Source organism: Rhincodon typus, chromosome 29 (genome assembly GCF_021869965.1).
Source record: "Rhincodon typus isolate 14 chromosome 29, sRhiTyp1.1, whole genome shotgun sequence".
Classification (NCBI taxonomy): Eukaryota; Metazoa; Chordata; class Chondrichthyes; order Orectolobiformes; family Rhincodontidae; genus Rhincodon; species Rhincodon typus.
Window position 1 is genome coordinate 32,876,449 of NC_063360.1, and position 17,269 is coordinate 32,893,717.

Sequence of the window (17,269 nt, forward strand, 5' to 3'; positions counted from 1 at the left end):
TTTGGTTTAACCATTAATGAGATGCTGAGAGAGCATTTGGTATATGGGATTATTGATGTAACCATGCAAAAGCTGGACTTTGAACAGGCACCACAATTGGCTTTATCATTGGAAAATGCAGAAAGTGGAACATACGAGTTGCAGAATATACCGATGAAAATGGACAATCTCACCAGTCCCACTGAGCTTAGGGAACACCACTTGAGTGAAGACAATTGGATAGCCTCACTCAAGACATGTTGTGAACAGAGGGACTTTAGGTCAGCCCACAGAAAAACCTAAAAACGATGTCAAGCCTCGGCCAAATGGTTAAAATTTTTTTCAGGATCCAGGCCGGCAAGCAATTGTTGTTGCTGCTGGTATGCAGACTCGACACAGCAAAACGGTCCCACTAGACCTAAATTGAGCAAAAGAACTCATAGGCCAATATCCAGGAGAGTGCACATGCTGGAAAGTCCATGTACAACTGGTTTGGAACAGTTAAAATGCTTAGCAACCTCCAAATCAGAGCCAATCAAAATAAATGTCTGGTTAAATGGTCACCCGGTTTTAATGGAGGTTGATACCGGCACAGCCATTTCAGGGATCGCAGAATCAGTTTTTAACAAAATTCAGTGTGGACTCCAATTCTTAAGTTTGTGCGTGATCTCGGCTAGACTGAGAATCTATACCAGAGAACTTTTATAGATTAAGTGTACAACTTCAGTTCCCATCTCTTATGAAAACCAGCTGGTTCGGTTATCAGTGATTGTAGTAAAAAGCTCAGGCCCAAACTTGATGGGGCGAGAAAGATTCACCTAGACAGGCTCTACATTTTTTGATTTGAAAATGGCTGCCTGAGTGAAGCATTAATTAAATACTGAGAAGTTTTTCAGGGAGGTCTAGAGACTATCCAAGGAAGTAAGGCCACCTTGCATGTTGACCAGGAAGTAATCCCATGATTCTGCAAGGCCTGCCCACTGCCTTTTGCCTTATGGGCAAAAATAAGGGGAGAGATCAGAAGGCTGGAAAGCAAAGGAATCATCAAACCAATCCAGTTTACTGAGTGGGCAGCGTCAGTTGTACTGATTGTGAAGCCCGATGGGTTGGTTTGCCTTTGTGGAGATTTCAAACAAATGGTAAACTGCTTTTCGCAGCTGGATGAATACCTAATCTTTTGCAGAGAGGATCTATAAGCAAAGTTGGCAGGGGGGCCGTCCTTCACAAAGCTTGACTTGAGAGCCTTGTGTATTTGCAATTGCAGTTAGATGAGGATTCCCAGAAGTATGCTACAATTAATACCCATAAGGGTTTGTACTAATATATGAGACTGCCATTTGGGTATTGTCAGCCTGTGCAATTTTTTCTGCGAACAATGAAGAACATTTACAAGGTCTACCCCAGGTCACCGTTTATCTAGATGACATGCTAATAACAGGGAAGACCAATAAAGAGCACTTAGAGAGCTTGGACATAGTCCTTAGATGTTTTGCCCAGGCAGGTGTACACCTTAGAGGGGAAAAATGTGTATTCGAGGCACCCCAAGAGACCTACTTGAACTGTAGAGTTGACAAGACTGGGTTATACCCGTTGGAAGATAAAGTGAGGGCGATCAAAGGTGCCCTGGCTCCCATGTCTGCGCCGGAGCTTAGGTCTTTCCTTGGATTGTTGACTTATTGTGGAATGTTCATACATAACTGGCCTCCATCCTGGCAGCTTTGTATCAACTCTTTTTAAAAAGTCAGCCTTGGAAATGGTTGCTTAACCAGGCCATATCTTTCAGGAAGTGAAGAAACAGCTATAATAGTTGGCACACTATGATCCCAAATGAGATCTGATATTGACATGCGATGCCTCCATGTACGGCATTGGGGTAGTATTAGCTCATAGGTACCCAATGGAGAGGAATGCCCAATAGCGTGTGCATCCAGGATTTTGGCTAATGCACAGCGTAAATATGCCCAGGCAGCAAAGGAAGGTTTGGTGTTCGTATGTGGAGTCAGGAAGTTCCACCAATAGAGATAGCAAGAACTGCAGGTGCTGAAGTCAGAGTCCATACAGTGTGGAGCTGGAGGAACACTGCAGGTCAGGCAGCATTAGAGGAGCAGGAAAGTCAATGTTTTAGGTTTACACCCTTCATCAGGACTCCAAGTTCCACCAATACCATTATGGACAAAAATTTATAACAGTAAAGAGCACAAATCCCTGCAAGATCTACTAAAAGAGGACAAGACAGTGCCGCCCATAGCTTCAGGCTGAATTCAGGTTGCGTTCTAATACTGTGTAAAATTACAAATTGGAACACCATCCGGAAGGCCAAGTAGCAAATGTTGATGCATTGAGCTGCCTCCCGCTGGCAGATGCACCACTGGTGGTGCCATGTTAGGAAGAGTCCGTAATGGTTTTACATTTTCTGGACACCCTTCCAGTCGCAGCTGTCGGTATCGACACAGAGAGATCCAGTCCTGGCAAAACTGAAACAGCTAGGGGGAAGCCAAAAGGGCTGTCACAACCAGAATTGAAACCTTTTTGGACCCGGAGAGACCAGAACACAGTAGAGGATGGCATATTATTATGGCGATCAAGAGTAATTGTCCTGAGCAAAGGTCACTGCCAGATACTGGCTAAACTCTGCCAGAGTCACCCAGGGGTTTCCAAAATGATGATGTTGGCAAGAAGTTATGTCTGGTGGCCAGGATTCAATGCCAACATAACCGCATTGGTGGGGCAGTGCCCAGAGTGCCAATATAGACGAAAATTACTGCCAGCAGCTCCACCACATTCGCGGGAATGACCAGGTAAACCCTGGATTTGGTTACATTATTTTTTCTTTATTCATTCAAGGGATGAGATCACTAGGCCAGCATTTATTGCCCATCCCTAATTGGCCCAGAGGGCAGCTCAGAGTCAACCACATTGCTGTGGGTCTGGAGTCACATGTAGGCCAGACCAGGTAAGGTTGGCAGTTTCCTTCCGTAAAGGATGTTAGTGAACCAGATGGGTTTTTCCTGACAATCAACAATGGATTCACAGTCATCATTAGATTCTTAATTCCAAATATTTATTGAATTCAAATTCCACCAACTGCTATGGCGGGTTTGAACCCGGGTCCCCAGACGTGATTTGGGTCTCTGGATTAATCGTCTAGTGATAATACCACTAGGTCATTGCCTCCATGTTGATTATGCATCCTTTCATGGGCTCAGTATTCTGAGTCATTGTGGACACTCACTCAAAGTGACTGGACGTGCATAGAATTTATTCATCAAACATGGGGACAACAATAAAAAAAACTGTGCACATCTTTTGCAATACACAGACTCGAAGTGTTGGTCACAGACAATGGGCCATCGTAACCAGCAGGCAATTTGAGTATTTCCTAAAGTTGAATGGCATTCGACATATAAGGACAGCCCATACCATCCATTATCCAATGGTTTGACAGAAAGAGCAGTCCAAGCTTTAAAGGCAAGCATAAAGAAACAGCCTACAGTTTCACTAGATACCAAACTGTCCCGGTTCCTATTTGATCGTAAGATTAATGGAGGATGTTGTATGACTGCATAGATTCCGTCCCAGTGTGATGAAAGACGTATAATATATATATTAATATCATTTTTGGAGTTTGGATTTTAAAATAGTGACATATGGGTGTTAAGTATCTTTTTGGACGGTTTATTGAAAAAAACCAAGATATTTAATAATCAATGAACAGGTAGTTGTCCTATAACGTGATAGCTGCAATCTTGAGTAAACTTGCGCAATAGAAAATCACCATAGAAAATCATGTTAGAGGGAAATCGTTATAGAAAATCGCTATACCTGTAGAGCAGGAAGTTCACATTATCTAAACAGCATCCACTATTCATCAATTGTGTTACAGCCAATTTACGTTAACAAAACACATGTTATAGCAGAACTACCTGTATTTAAATCCAACATTTTGTCAGAGAGTAGGTGAATGCAAAACCCTGTGGTTTCCATGGGTCAGTGGTTAGATATTTATACTGTGCTATTTACGACAAGTAGAAGAAACATTCAAGGCCATCAGTTTTAATTTCAGTTGAGTCATAGTCATAGAGAAATACAGCACGGAAACAGACCCTTTGGTCCAACATGTCCATGCCGACCAGATATCCTAAATAAATCTAGTCCCATTTGCCAGCATTTGACCTTTAACCCTCTAAACCCTTCCAATTCATATACCTATCAGTATGTCTTTTAAATGTTGTGATTGTATCAGCCTCCATTACTTCCTCCAGCAGCTCATTCCACACACGCACCACCCTCTGCATGAAGAAGTTGCCCTTCAAGAAGATGATTTTTTTAAAAAATGTAGTTGAGAAGCAAGTTGTTTAGTGCAGTTCTGCAGACAGTATTGAGTTTGAAAGTCAGTATAGTTTTCTCTCCTAGAAGTATTTCAGAATAATCTACCTCAACAAAAATATATCTTGCCTAACTTCCAAACCAGGAGTGTTTGGTTAGAAATCTGCAGGTTATTAGAAATGAGAAAGTTTAGGTTCTTACATTTATGGAAAAGTTCATATTGGCAGATTTGGAAAAGACTCACAGAATTAGTCTTCACAGTCCATGGTCAGTTAAGTAGAACACAAAATAGTGGGTGTAATTTCTTTGGACTTGAATCTCTGAAAGGAACAGTGTGGGGAAGCAGGTTGAAGGTTCTGAGGAAGGGTCACCAGACCCAAAACGTTAACTCTGTTTTTTCCTTCACAGATGCTGCCAGGCCTGCTGAACTTTTCCAGCAATTTCTGTTTTGTTTCCTGATTTACAGCATCCGCAGTTCTTTCGTTTTTATTTGAAACTTTGTTTCACTGTGTTATTTAAGGGCAATCTAATTGTTGTATACATATTAAGAGAACTTCTTTATTCATTTTTCCTTTTGTGTAATAAATTTCAGTTTTGTTGTTAAAGAAAATCTGCAGTCTCATGTGAACATGTCTCAGAGACTAACCACTATGTTAACTAACTTAGTGCAGTCGAGGTAGTGTAGTGTGTTCAGTCAGTAATTGCATGCATTACATTGCATGTAATGTACAATTACATCAGTAAACATTGAACTAAAAATAATGACCCACTGGGGTACTGCACTGAAAATCAAACCCTTCTATTCTGAGATTTGTCACAACCATGAAAATATTTAAGCAAACTAGTCAAAGGACCTCAATTTGCCTGACTGCTGTACTCTGATTAAAAGAAAATACTCACCAGATTTCCATACTTAATGAGAATACAACTGTTTATTGCGAACAGCTTGCTTTTAGCCAATCCTAAAAAAGAAGTACAAATTGCTAACTTATAACTCTCCAGAACTTAAACTCTTCTCCCTTCTTAAATAGAATTTCGTACACATACAGACGCACAAAGACAACACAAGACACAAATACTACAGGTGAAAAGCAAAAAAATAAGGTCAATGATGCACAGTCCTGGCCTCAGTCCAGATAATAGGTGTCAATGAAATATTTTCCTTCAGTTTCCTTCTGGGTCTTTTCATCTGTTTGATGAAGACATGAGGCTATAGACACCTTAATCCTCAATGTTTCATTCACTAGTTGAGGATTCATGCTTTCAATGTTTCTAAAGGAACTGTTTTCCATTTTTCCTTTCAAGAACGGTATTTGAAGCAAGAGAAAGAGTAGCTAGCTGCTCAGGATTTTATCTTCTTCACTCAGAAAGAAGAGAGATAGAGGGTAAGATGCCCTCTCCTCTACAGGCCATAAGCCTCCACTGCAACATTCAAACACAAAGCTGCTGCCATTCACCCTGGAACGAACATGCCCTCTCCTCTACAGGCCATAAGCCTCCACTGCAACATTCAAACACAAAGCTGCTGCCATTCACCCTGGAACGAACGAAGATGCTATAATGCTTTAAGCACTCATGAACTTACACAAGTTATCCTAGTCAAAAAATAACAATCAAAGATCTGGCACTGTGAAAAATTGCCCTGGACAAGCATCCCATGGAGCTGAAATGTCCAGCATCCTCCCACACTACCTGAATAAGGAAACATTATAGATACAATGCACGATTATTTCCATTAAAATATCTGTTTAAAACTCCTCTTCTACAAATCCTTGGTTTAAAGCAGTATCTTGTCCCACTTTTTAGTCCACAGTACAAAAGCTAAAAGTGCTCATTTATATGCCTCCATCCTTAGCAGAGATGAAACTCTATTTCAAAAGTGTGTTTCATCACAAAGTATATATGCACAGAGTTTGTCACCTCAGTTGGCTTTTATTGGAAAATAATACCAGCAACATGGATTCAGTTCCTTACCAGCTAAGGTTACCATGAAGGATTCTCCTTCTCAATCTCTCCCCTCATCTGAGGTGTAACAACCTTCAGGTCAAACCCCCACCAGTCATCTCTCTCTAATGAGAGAACAGCCCTATGGCCTGGCCCAATGGTAACTTTATTTTTGACACATCGACAACAAAACACAAGACTCACATCCATTCATCCTCATTCATTGCTTATACAGATTGCATACAATCTTTATCATGTTTTTCATAAATTCTTAATTGAATCCATCATTTTACATTCCGGACAATCCATCTGCTCTCACATTGCCTTTAACATCAAGATGGACAATCTTTACATTGAATGGCTGCAACAATGAACTCCATCTGAACAATCCCTTGTTTGTGCTTTAAACTATTCAATGAATGCTGGTAGATTACGGTCAGCAGAGATTAATGTTTCATTCCAGCCCTGTCAGACATGGAATTCAAAGTGCAAAAGAGCTAATTATAATCTCAAAGTCTCCTTTTTTTACTGTGGAGTACTTTCTCTGCTATTATTTTTTTCAAGGCTTGCGGTAAAGAAGTAGATTGATTAAGAACCAGCTGAAACTGGATTCTCATCAGGTGACTCAGGCAGACCCGCTTAGTTGGGAGCATATATAAGTAGAGAATTTTGAGTGATTTAGCACTTAAAATGAAGTGCTGACGTTGAGCAGTTCAAGGGGTTGAACAGAGAAAGGGAACAGTGTTTGGTTGCTTATGACTAAACAAAAAATTTATAAGGATGCTGCTGGGACTGGAAGGTTTGAGCTATAAGGAAAGATTGGATAGGCTGGGACTTTTTTTTCCGGGACATTGGAGGCTGTGGGGTTACCTTGTATAGGTTTATGAAATGATGAGGGGTATATATAAGATGACTAGCCAAGGTCGATTTCCAAGTGTTTCAAAACTAGAGGGCATAAAGAAGTTCATAAAATCATGAGGGGCATAGATAAGGTAAATAGCCAAGTGGGCCAGGCAGCATCAGAGGAGCAGGAAAGCTGACATTTCAGGTGGGTCCCGACCCTAAATGTGAGCTTTCCTGCTCTTCTGATGCTACCTGGCCTGCTGTGTTCCTCCAGCTCCACACTGTGTTATCTCTGACTCCAGCATCGGCAGTTCTTACTATCTCAGGTAAATAGCCACGGTCTTTTTCCAAGGGTAGAGGAGTCCAAAACTAGAAGGCATAGTTACGAGGTGAGAGGAAAAAGATTTAAAATGGACCCGAGAGGCAACATTTTCACACAGAGGGTCGTGTGTATGGAATAAGCTGCTGGAAGAAGTGGTAGAGGCAAGTACAATTACAACATTTAAATGATATTTGGACATGTACTTGGATAGGAAACCACAAACCAAACTGCCCTGGTCAACCCATTGTCTCTGCCTGCTCCTGCCTCACTGAACTTATCTCCACTTATCTCGACTCCATTTTATCCCCCCGGTCCAGGAACTCCCCACCTACGTCCGTGCATTTTTTGCAGCAGCAGCGGGAGCAGTCAGAGCGAGGACCAGGGGGCTGCCGGGAAGGTAAGTTCTTCATTTTGGCAGCGGAGCTGAGTGGGAGCGGTCGAATTGCGCTCTCGGAACGTGAGTGAACTGATATATTTGGCTATTACAAGTCAGACGGTCTACACCTGGGCAGGACTGGAACCAATGTCTTAGGGGCTGTTTTTGCTAACGCTGTTGGGGAGGGTTTAAACTAATGTGGCAGGGGGATGGGAACCAAATGAGGAGGTTAGTAGACAGTAAGGAGGTAGTAACTAAAGCCTGTAAGGAACTAGATAATGAAGTCAGTGTGACTAAGGGGAAGAGGACGCAGAGAGCAGATGATGAACGCAAAGGGACAGGTGGTCTGAGGTGCATTTGTTTTAATGCGAGAAGTGTAGTAGGTAAGGCAGATGAACTTAGGGCTTGGATTAGTACCTGGGAGTATGATGTTATTGCTATTACTGAGACTTGGTTGAGGGAAGGGCAAGATTGGCAACTAAATATCCCAGGATATAGATGCTTCAGGCGGGATAGAGAAGGAGGTAAAAGGGGTGGAGGAGTTGCATTACTGGTCAAAGAGGATATCACAGCTGTGCTGAAGGAGGGCACTGTGGAGGACTCGAGCAGTGGGGCAATATGGGCAGAGCTCAGAAACAGGAAGGGTGTGATAACAATGTTGGGGCGGTACCACAGGCCTCCCAACAGCGAGCATGAGATAGAGGTACAAATATGTAGACAGGTTATGGAAAGATGTAGGAGCAACAGGGTGGTGGTGATGGGAGATTTTAATTTCCCCAACATTGACTGGAATTCGCTTAGTGTTAGGGGTTTAGATGGAGCAGAATTTGTAAGGAGCATCCAGGAGGGTTTTCTAGAGCAGTATGTAAATAGTCCAACTCGGGAAGGGGCCATACTGGACCTGGTGTTGGGGAATGAGCCCGGCCAGGAGGTTGAAGTTTCAGTAGGGGATTACTTTGGGAATAGTGATCACAATTCCATAAGCTTTAGAATACTGATGGACAAAGACGAGAGTGGTCCTAAAGGAAGAGTGCTGAATTGGGGGAAGGCCAACTATAGCAAAATTCGGCAGGAACTGGGGAATGTGGATTGGGAGCAGCTGTTTGAGGGTAAATCCACATTTGATATGTGGGAGGCTTTTAAAGAGAGGTTGATTAGAGTGCAGGACAGACATGTCCCTGTGGAAATGAGGGATAGAAAGGGCAAGATTAGGGAACCATGGATGACAGGTGAAATTGTGAGACTAGCAAAGAGGAAAAAGGAAGCATGCATAAGGTCTAGGCAACTGAAAACAGACGAAGCTTTGGAAGAATATCGGGAAAGTAGGACCAATCTGAAACAAGGAATTAAGAGGGCTAAAAGGGGTCATGAAATATCTTTAGCAAACAGGGTTAAGGAAAATCCCAAAGCCTTTTATTCATACATAAGGAGCAAGAGGATAACTAGAGAAAGGGTTGGCCCACTCAAGGACAAAGGAGGGAAGTTATGCGAGGAGTCAGAGAAAATGAGCGAGATTATTAATGAGTACTTTGCGTCGGTATTCACTGAGGAGAGGGATATGACGGATGTTGAGGTTAGGGATAGATGTTTGATTACTCTAGGTCAAGTCAGCGTAAGGAGGGAGGAAGTGTTAGGTATTCTAAAAGGCATTAGGATGGACAAGTCCCCAGGTCCGGATGGGATCTATCCCAGGTTACTGAGGGAAGTAAGAGAGGAAGTAGCTGGGGCCTTAACAGATATCTTTGCAGCATCCTTGAGCGTGGGTGTGGTCCCGGAGGACTGGAGAATTGCTAATGTTGTCCCCTTGTTTAAGAAGGGTAGCAAGGATAATCCAGGTAATTATAGAGCGGTGAGCCTGACATCAGTGGTGGGGAAGCTGCTGGAGAAGATACTGAGGGATAGAATCTATTTACATTTGGAAGAAAATGGGCTTATTAGTGATAGGCAGCATGGTTTTATGCAGGGAAGTTCATGTCTTACCAATTTGATAGAATTCTTTGAGGAAATGACAAAGTTGATAGATGAGGGAAGGGCTGTAGATGTCATATACATGGACTTCAGTGAGGCGTTTGATAAGGTTCCCCATGGTAGGCTGATGGAGAAAGTGAAGTCGCGTCAGGTCCAGGGTGTACTAGCTAGATGGATAGAGAACTGGGTGGGCAACAGGAGACAGAGAGTTATAGTGAAAGGGAGTTTCTCAAAATGGAGAACTGTGACCAGTGGTGTTCCACAGGGATCCGTGTTGGGACCACTGTTGTTTGTGATATACATAAATGATCTGGAGGAAGGTATAGATGGTCTGATTAGCAAGTTTGCAGATGACACTAAGATTGGTGGAGTAGCAGATAATGAAGGGGTCTGTCGGAGAATGCAGCAGAATATAGATAGATTGGAGAGCTGGGCGGCGAAATGGCAGGTGGAGTTCAATCCAGGCAAATGCGAGGTGATGCATTTTGGAAGATCCAATTCAAGAGTGAACTATATGGTAAATGGAAAAGCCCTAGGGCAGATTGATGCACAGAGAGATCTGGGTGTTCAGGTCCATTGTACCCTGAAGGTGGCAACGCAGGTCGATAGAGTGGTCAAGAAGGCATACGGCATGCTTTCATTCATTGGACGGGATATTGAATACAAGAGTTGGCAGGTCATGTTACAGTTGTATAGGACTTTGGTTCGACCACATTTGGAATACTGCGTACAGTTCTGGTCGCCACATTACCAAAAGGATTTGGATACTTTGGAGATGATGCAGAGGAGGTTCACCAGGTTGCCTGGTATGGAGGGCGCTAGCTATGAAGACAGGCTGAGTAGATTAGGATTATTTAATTAGAAAGACGGAGGTTGAGGGGGGACCTGATTGAGGTCTACAAAATCATGAGAGGTATAGACAGGGTGGATAGCAAGAGGCTTTTTCCCAGAGTGGGGGACTCAATTATTAGGGGTCACAATTTCAATGTGAGAGGGGAAAAGTTTAAGGGAGATATACGTGGAAAGTTCTTTACGCAGAGGGTGGTGGGTGCCTGGAACGCATTTCCAGCGGAGGTGGTAGAGGCGGGCACGATAGCGTCATTTAAGATGTATCTGGACAGATACATGAATGGGCGGGGAGCAGAGGGATACAGATCCTTGGAAAATAGACAACAGGTTTAGATAGAGGTTCTGGATCAGCGCAGGCTTGGAGGGCCGAAGGGCCTGTTCCTGTGCTGTAATTTTCTTTGTTCTTTGTTCTTTGACACCACCCACGCCCTCCACCTCCTCCAAAACTTCCGATTCCCTGGTCCTCAACACCTCATCTTCACCATAGACATCCAGTCCCTATATACTTGCAATCCCCACGCAGATCACCTAAAAGCCCTCCGCTTCTTCCTCTCCCGCAGGCCCGACCAGTCCCTCTCCACTGACACCCTTATCCGCTTAGCCAAACTCGTCTTCACCCTTAACAACTTCTTCAACTCCTCCCACTTCCTACAGACAAAGCGGGTGGCCATGCGTACCCACATGGGCCCAAGCTATGCCTGCCTCTTTGTAGGATGCATGGAACAGTCCCTCTTCCGCAGCTACACTAGCCCCATCCCCCAGCTCTTCCTCTGTTATATCGATGACCGTATCGGCGCCGCCTCGTGCTCCCACGAGGTGCTCGAACAGTTCATCCACTTTACTAACACCTTCCACCCCAACCTTAAGTTCAACTGGACCATCTCCGATACCTCTCTCTTCTTCTTAGACCTCTCTGTCTCCATCTCTGGCAACCACTTGGAAACCGATATCTATTTCAAGCCTACCGACTCCCACAGCTACCTAGAATACACCTCCTCTCACCCATCTTCCTGCAAAAAGGCCATCCCCTATTCCCAATTCCTTCGCCTCTGCCACATCTGCTCCCAAGATGAGGCATTCCACTCCTGGACCCAGATGTCCTTGTTTTTCAAGGACCGCAACTTCCCCTCCACGGTCGTCGGAAATGCCCTCGACCGCATCTCTCGGGTATCCCGCAACTCATCCCTCATACCCCCTCGCTGCAATAACAATAAAGACAGAATCCCCCTCATTCTCACGTACCACCCCACCAACCTCCGGATCCAACGCATTATCCTCTGCCACTTCCGCCACCTGCAATCTGACCCCACTACCAAGGACATTTTTCCCTCCCCACCCTTATCTGCCTTCTGGAGGGACTGCTCTCTCCGTGACTCCCTTGTCCACTCCACACTCCCCACTAGCCCCACCACCTCTGGCACTTTTCCCTGCAACCGCAGGAAGTGCTACACCTCCTCCTCACCCCATGCCAGGCCCCAAGAAAACCTTCCACATTAAACAGATGTTCACCTGCACATCGGTTAATGTGGTATATTGCATCCGCTGTTCCCAATGTGGCCTCCTCTACATGGGGGAAACCAAGCGGAGGCTTGGAGACCGCTTTGCGGAACACCTCCGGTCAGTTCCTGACAAACGACTGCACGTGCCAGTCACGAACCACTTCAACTCCCCCTCCCACTCCTTGGACGATATGTCCATCCTGGGCCTCCTCCATGCCACTACGATGCCACCCAAAGGTTGCAGGAACAGCACCTCATATTTCGCTTGGGAACCCTGCAGCCCAATGGTCTCAATGTGGACTTCACAAGCTTCAAAATCTCCCCACCCCCAACCTCATCCCAAAACCAGCACAGCTCGTCCCCACCTCCATGACCTGTCCGTCTTTTCTCCCACCTATCCGCTCCTACCACCTAAGTGACCAACCCCCACCCCCACCTCCTACCTACCAGCCTCATCCCCGCCTCCTTGACATATCTGTCTTCCCTTGACTGACCAACCCCCATCCTAACTCCCGACCTACACTCACCTTTACTAGCTCCATCCCAGCCTCCTTGACCTGTCCGTCTCCTCTCCACCTATCTGCTCCTTTATCCATCTTCCATCTGCCTCCCCGCCTCTCTCTATTTATTTCAGAGATCCCTATTTCTGAAGAAGGGTCCAGACCCAAAACGTTAGCTTTCCTGCTCCTCTGATGCTGCCTGGCCTCCTGTGTTCATCCAACTCTACACCTTGTTATCTCAGATTCTCCAGCATCAGCAGTTCCTACTATCCTCTCACATCTGTAGTAACTGTTAGCAGCTTGAGGAACTTTGGATCCACAATGAGGAGCTAAAGTCTGAGCTGTGAGCAATTGTGCCACATCCTTTTCTAATATTTGGTAGGGCCCATACAAACAGTCCATTGCTAGGCTTCAGTTTATAACTAAAACGTTCCTCCTCAGAATCCACTTCTACTTAACTGCAGCATTTTAAGCTTATATTTGTGTTCCATCTCTGTTTCTTTTCCTTACCTTTGCAATTCTAATTTGAGTTTACTCGTTCTAATTCCATTTCATCTCTCTTTCTGTCTCCAGCTTCTTCATTTTTTTCCTCTCAAGCTCCAACTGTAACTAACTCAATGTGAATGGATTCCGATTTCTCACCACTTGGAGATATCTGTCTCAATAAGAACCTGATCTTTGTGGTATATGTTTTGTGAGGTAATAAATAGGGCAGCACTCAGACCATATATAGCCAGTGTTGGTTGACCCAAGAAAACATATCAGATTGTGACTGATCAGTATCACACCTCCATTCACTTATCTTTGCTACATATGTGTTGATGTCCTGAGCCAATAAAATCTATGAAGTTCATTCTTGAACATTTCAACTGACCCCCAACATCCACAGCCTTCAGAGGGAGACAATCTAGTCTTACACTGTCTTGTACAGAATTGTCACACCCTTTAATCTTCTAAACTCAAGGGAATACAACCTTGGCCAATGCAAAATAAATACACCAGATGTTGGAAATGTGAAGTAAATACAGAAAATGCTGAGAATACTCAGCAGGTCAGGCAGCATCTGTGTAGAGAAACAGAGTCAACGTTTCAGGTTGATGGGGGGTCCTTCATCAGGATAACAATGCTCCAACTTACATTGCTGGGTTGTGTACACATAGGCAGGAGAAATCCCAGCTCTGTGAACCTAATCTTTAACATGGCCATCTGCAGTTCTGATTTTTAGCCTTGGCATTCTGGAGTCAGCAGGAGACAGATGGAAAGCTTTCCCTGGGGCTTCAGCATTGTGGTCAAAGTGTAAAAAGAGACAAAATATGAAACTCCTTACTTGCTCATTCCCCTCAACCCTACATACTCCCCATCCAAGAAACCCTATTCTCCTTTAAGCATCCTGAGGGCACCTCCAATGCCATCCAATGCCAATGTGCCCATCTGCCATGACCCTTTATAGTTCAAGTACCACCTTCTGCCCATCTATCCATCGCCACAGCTCTCATATTCCCTGTGCCACCATGTCTCCAGTCATCCCCATGGCCCTGCATAGCCTCTCAGCCAACTCAGGCCAACTCAGTCCTCCCTATACACCACCCATTGCCCTTGTCTCTGCATGCCATCTCAACCAGTACCCAAGATGGGTAAACTTGAGACATGCTGTCGGCATCTGTTGATTATGTCACAATTGAAAGAAAGACACTGAAGGATAACTAAAGAAATTAAACATATTGAAATTCCTTTACCTAATCCTTTACGAAAACAACATTTCACTTAATTATCCAATCTCTTAAGTGTTTGTTCCTTATTCAATCAAACATTTCCATTCAATAAGCACTTGGAACTATCTATCAAAATGCTCATTTGATAAGGCACCCCATTGTGAAAATGATAGTTTAGGAAATGGCTCATTCAGCACAAATCCCTATATTGGTTTATGCGTACAGGCGTTGTTTTGCTTACCTCTACACATTTTTTGATAGTTCTTTGACATCTTTAGCAGTGTCATGAATTTATGTACTTTTGACGCACAAACATATCTTTTCACAATCCAAGGTCTGCCTTACATCCCTTCAAAAGTTATTTACCTCTACCAAAGGTGCCACAATCCAGATCCAAAGTGGTACCTTACCTCTCCAAAAGAGGAGAAGTATAAAACATTCCTCTAGCATTAACCCCTCAATCTTTCCTCATTCCCGCAACACTCCATTTTCCACCCATGCCAACCCATATAATATAATGCCCTTTATGCATCCCCCATAACCTCCTCATACTTCTATGCGAAGAGTGCCTACTTACACCCACCACACTTTCCCTTTCACCTACCATGCCAATTCATTGGGTATCCACAAGTACCCCCATAAATATAGGAGAAGAAAAATATAATTCTACTACTTAACGTTCTGTATTGCAGACTACTAAGCACTCTCATTCATAAAAATACATTTTGACAATACTTGACAATTCTTGACACCTGTTGACATTTCTTGTCTCTTCTAAGCAGTGATGAGGAAGGAATGCTTGTCTAACATTGGGTTAGAAATGTTTAAGCTGGCTAAGGGATTTAAGAGAACAAAATCATTTCCTCTTGTGAGGGGGTCCAGACAAAGGGGGACCAGAAATTAACATCGAAATTAGAGGTAGGTGTTTGGGGCAATATCAAGATGCATTTCCTCACTGAAAGAGTGATGAAAATTTGGAACCTTCAACCTGAAAATGCTGTTAAGGCTGAGGTCTCTAATAAAAATGATCAGAACTAAGACAAATAGCTTGTATAAGGGAACAGCATTAAAGGATATGGGACTAAAACAGATAAATAAAGTTCAGATGCAGGTCAGCCACAATCTGTTTGAATGGTAGAACAGGGTTTGGGGACTGACAGGCCTACCCTCCTTCTAATTTGATCAACATTTAACAGATTTTTTTGGGTGCATTTCATATTGACACGATATGTGCTTTACTTGCTGAGATCAACATTCCTGACTAGTCTGTTGAATGCTGTGGGATGATTTGGTTTGGAGAGTATTTAAATATCAATTTATTTTGAATGTACCTTCTCTGTTTCCTTCATTTTTTTGATGTTTTTATTGAAAATGGAATGCAGGAACTTTCATATTATAGGCAGAAGGAAAACTAATGGGATCTGAAAGGAGAATAGACCCAATACACGATATCACTGGTAAAGGGCACCTTACAAAATCTACAAGAAATAAAACAAGACAAGCACTGATATTTTCAAAAAATCAACAGTCCAACCGAAGTGGACAGTAACGTTAATCGAATATCTGCCCAACGCAATCTGCTAGAAATTGAATGTCAGAATTCTTCTGTCCTTTTCCATTTCCGTTCAGAATACTAAAAACCTTGGCCAAGTGCCAGCCCTCCATGCAGAGCCCAGGAGGAGAGAAGCACTGACAGCTGTTAGTGTGATTTAATGCATAGCCCCGGACTACACCACGATTGCTCTGTTCAGTGTATCTGTGGAAGTTTGGTTTCAATTCATCCACTTTTCTGTCAATCAATTGCTTGCTGTTCTTTCTTATAGTGCTCCTCTCTTCTCAATGACTCCTCATCTGCAATAAGATATGTAACAAAACCACGCTGTCTTCCATACTTTTAATTTTTACAATTTCACATGGACTCACAGTGTCTAAGTGGGTGCTAAACATGCTCTCCTACTCCTTTCCTTTCTTAGGCAGCTGAGCTGATCTTGGTGTGATTCAGCTGCTTCCTTGTAGCCACAGATACTGACAGTCCCTGGTTTTACTGTGAATGTCAGGCACTCTTATGTAACTAGTTCAGGTAAAAAGGTATTAGACATTGTATCAAAAGGGAATGGACACATTTTAAAACAAGTACATTGAAGAGTTTCAATCTTAAAAAAGTGAACAAAATTTGCATTTTTAAAATTTCCTATTAAGCTGAGGTGTACAAAATAATGTGGGGTCTATACAGAATGGTTTGCAAGGATCGATTTCCCTTAGATGAGAGGCTAAAATTAAAAGTCTAAAATGTGACAAAGTTCAGTATTTTGATCATTTCATCAGAGCTGAAAAACCAGGGATCTCCTTTGTAGGGTAAAGTGAGAGTAGCAGAATGAGTCAATCAAGGCCTAGTTGGATAACAGATGTCAGAGAGCAGTTGCAGGTGAGTGACAGTGGATGTGAGAGGCTGGCAGAAGACAGATGAGCACAGTGTACCATGACAACTGATCTCCCGGCAGGAGGAGCTACAGGCAACAGCAGAGAGACTGATAACCAGACATGAAGTTTCATTGTGTTTAGAAAATACTTGGACGTGCATTTGAAAAGCCATAATTCACAAGAGTATGGGCTGAGAGCTGGAATATATGATTAGGTCGAAGAGCCAAGTCTGGCTAGTACACACATGATAAGCTGATTGGCCTCTTTTTGCATCATGAATTCACGATATTTTGTGTTTTTGTGTGAAATAGACTGCAAGGACTACTGTTCGGACAAACAAAACAATTCTGATTCAGTAAATTTCCACGTTGTTACATTTGTAGTTCAGAGAGTAGCAATTTTGTCTCTGGGTCAGAAGGTTGTGGGTTTATAGTCCCGCTTGAATGTTTTAAGTACAAAATCCACGCTGATGCTCCAGTGCAATAATGAGGAAGTGCTGCACTGTTAGAGGCGTTGTCTTACAGAACACA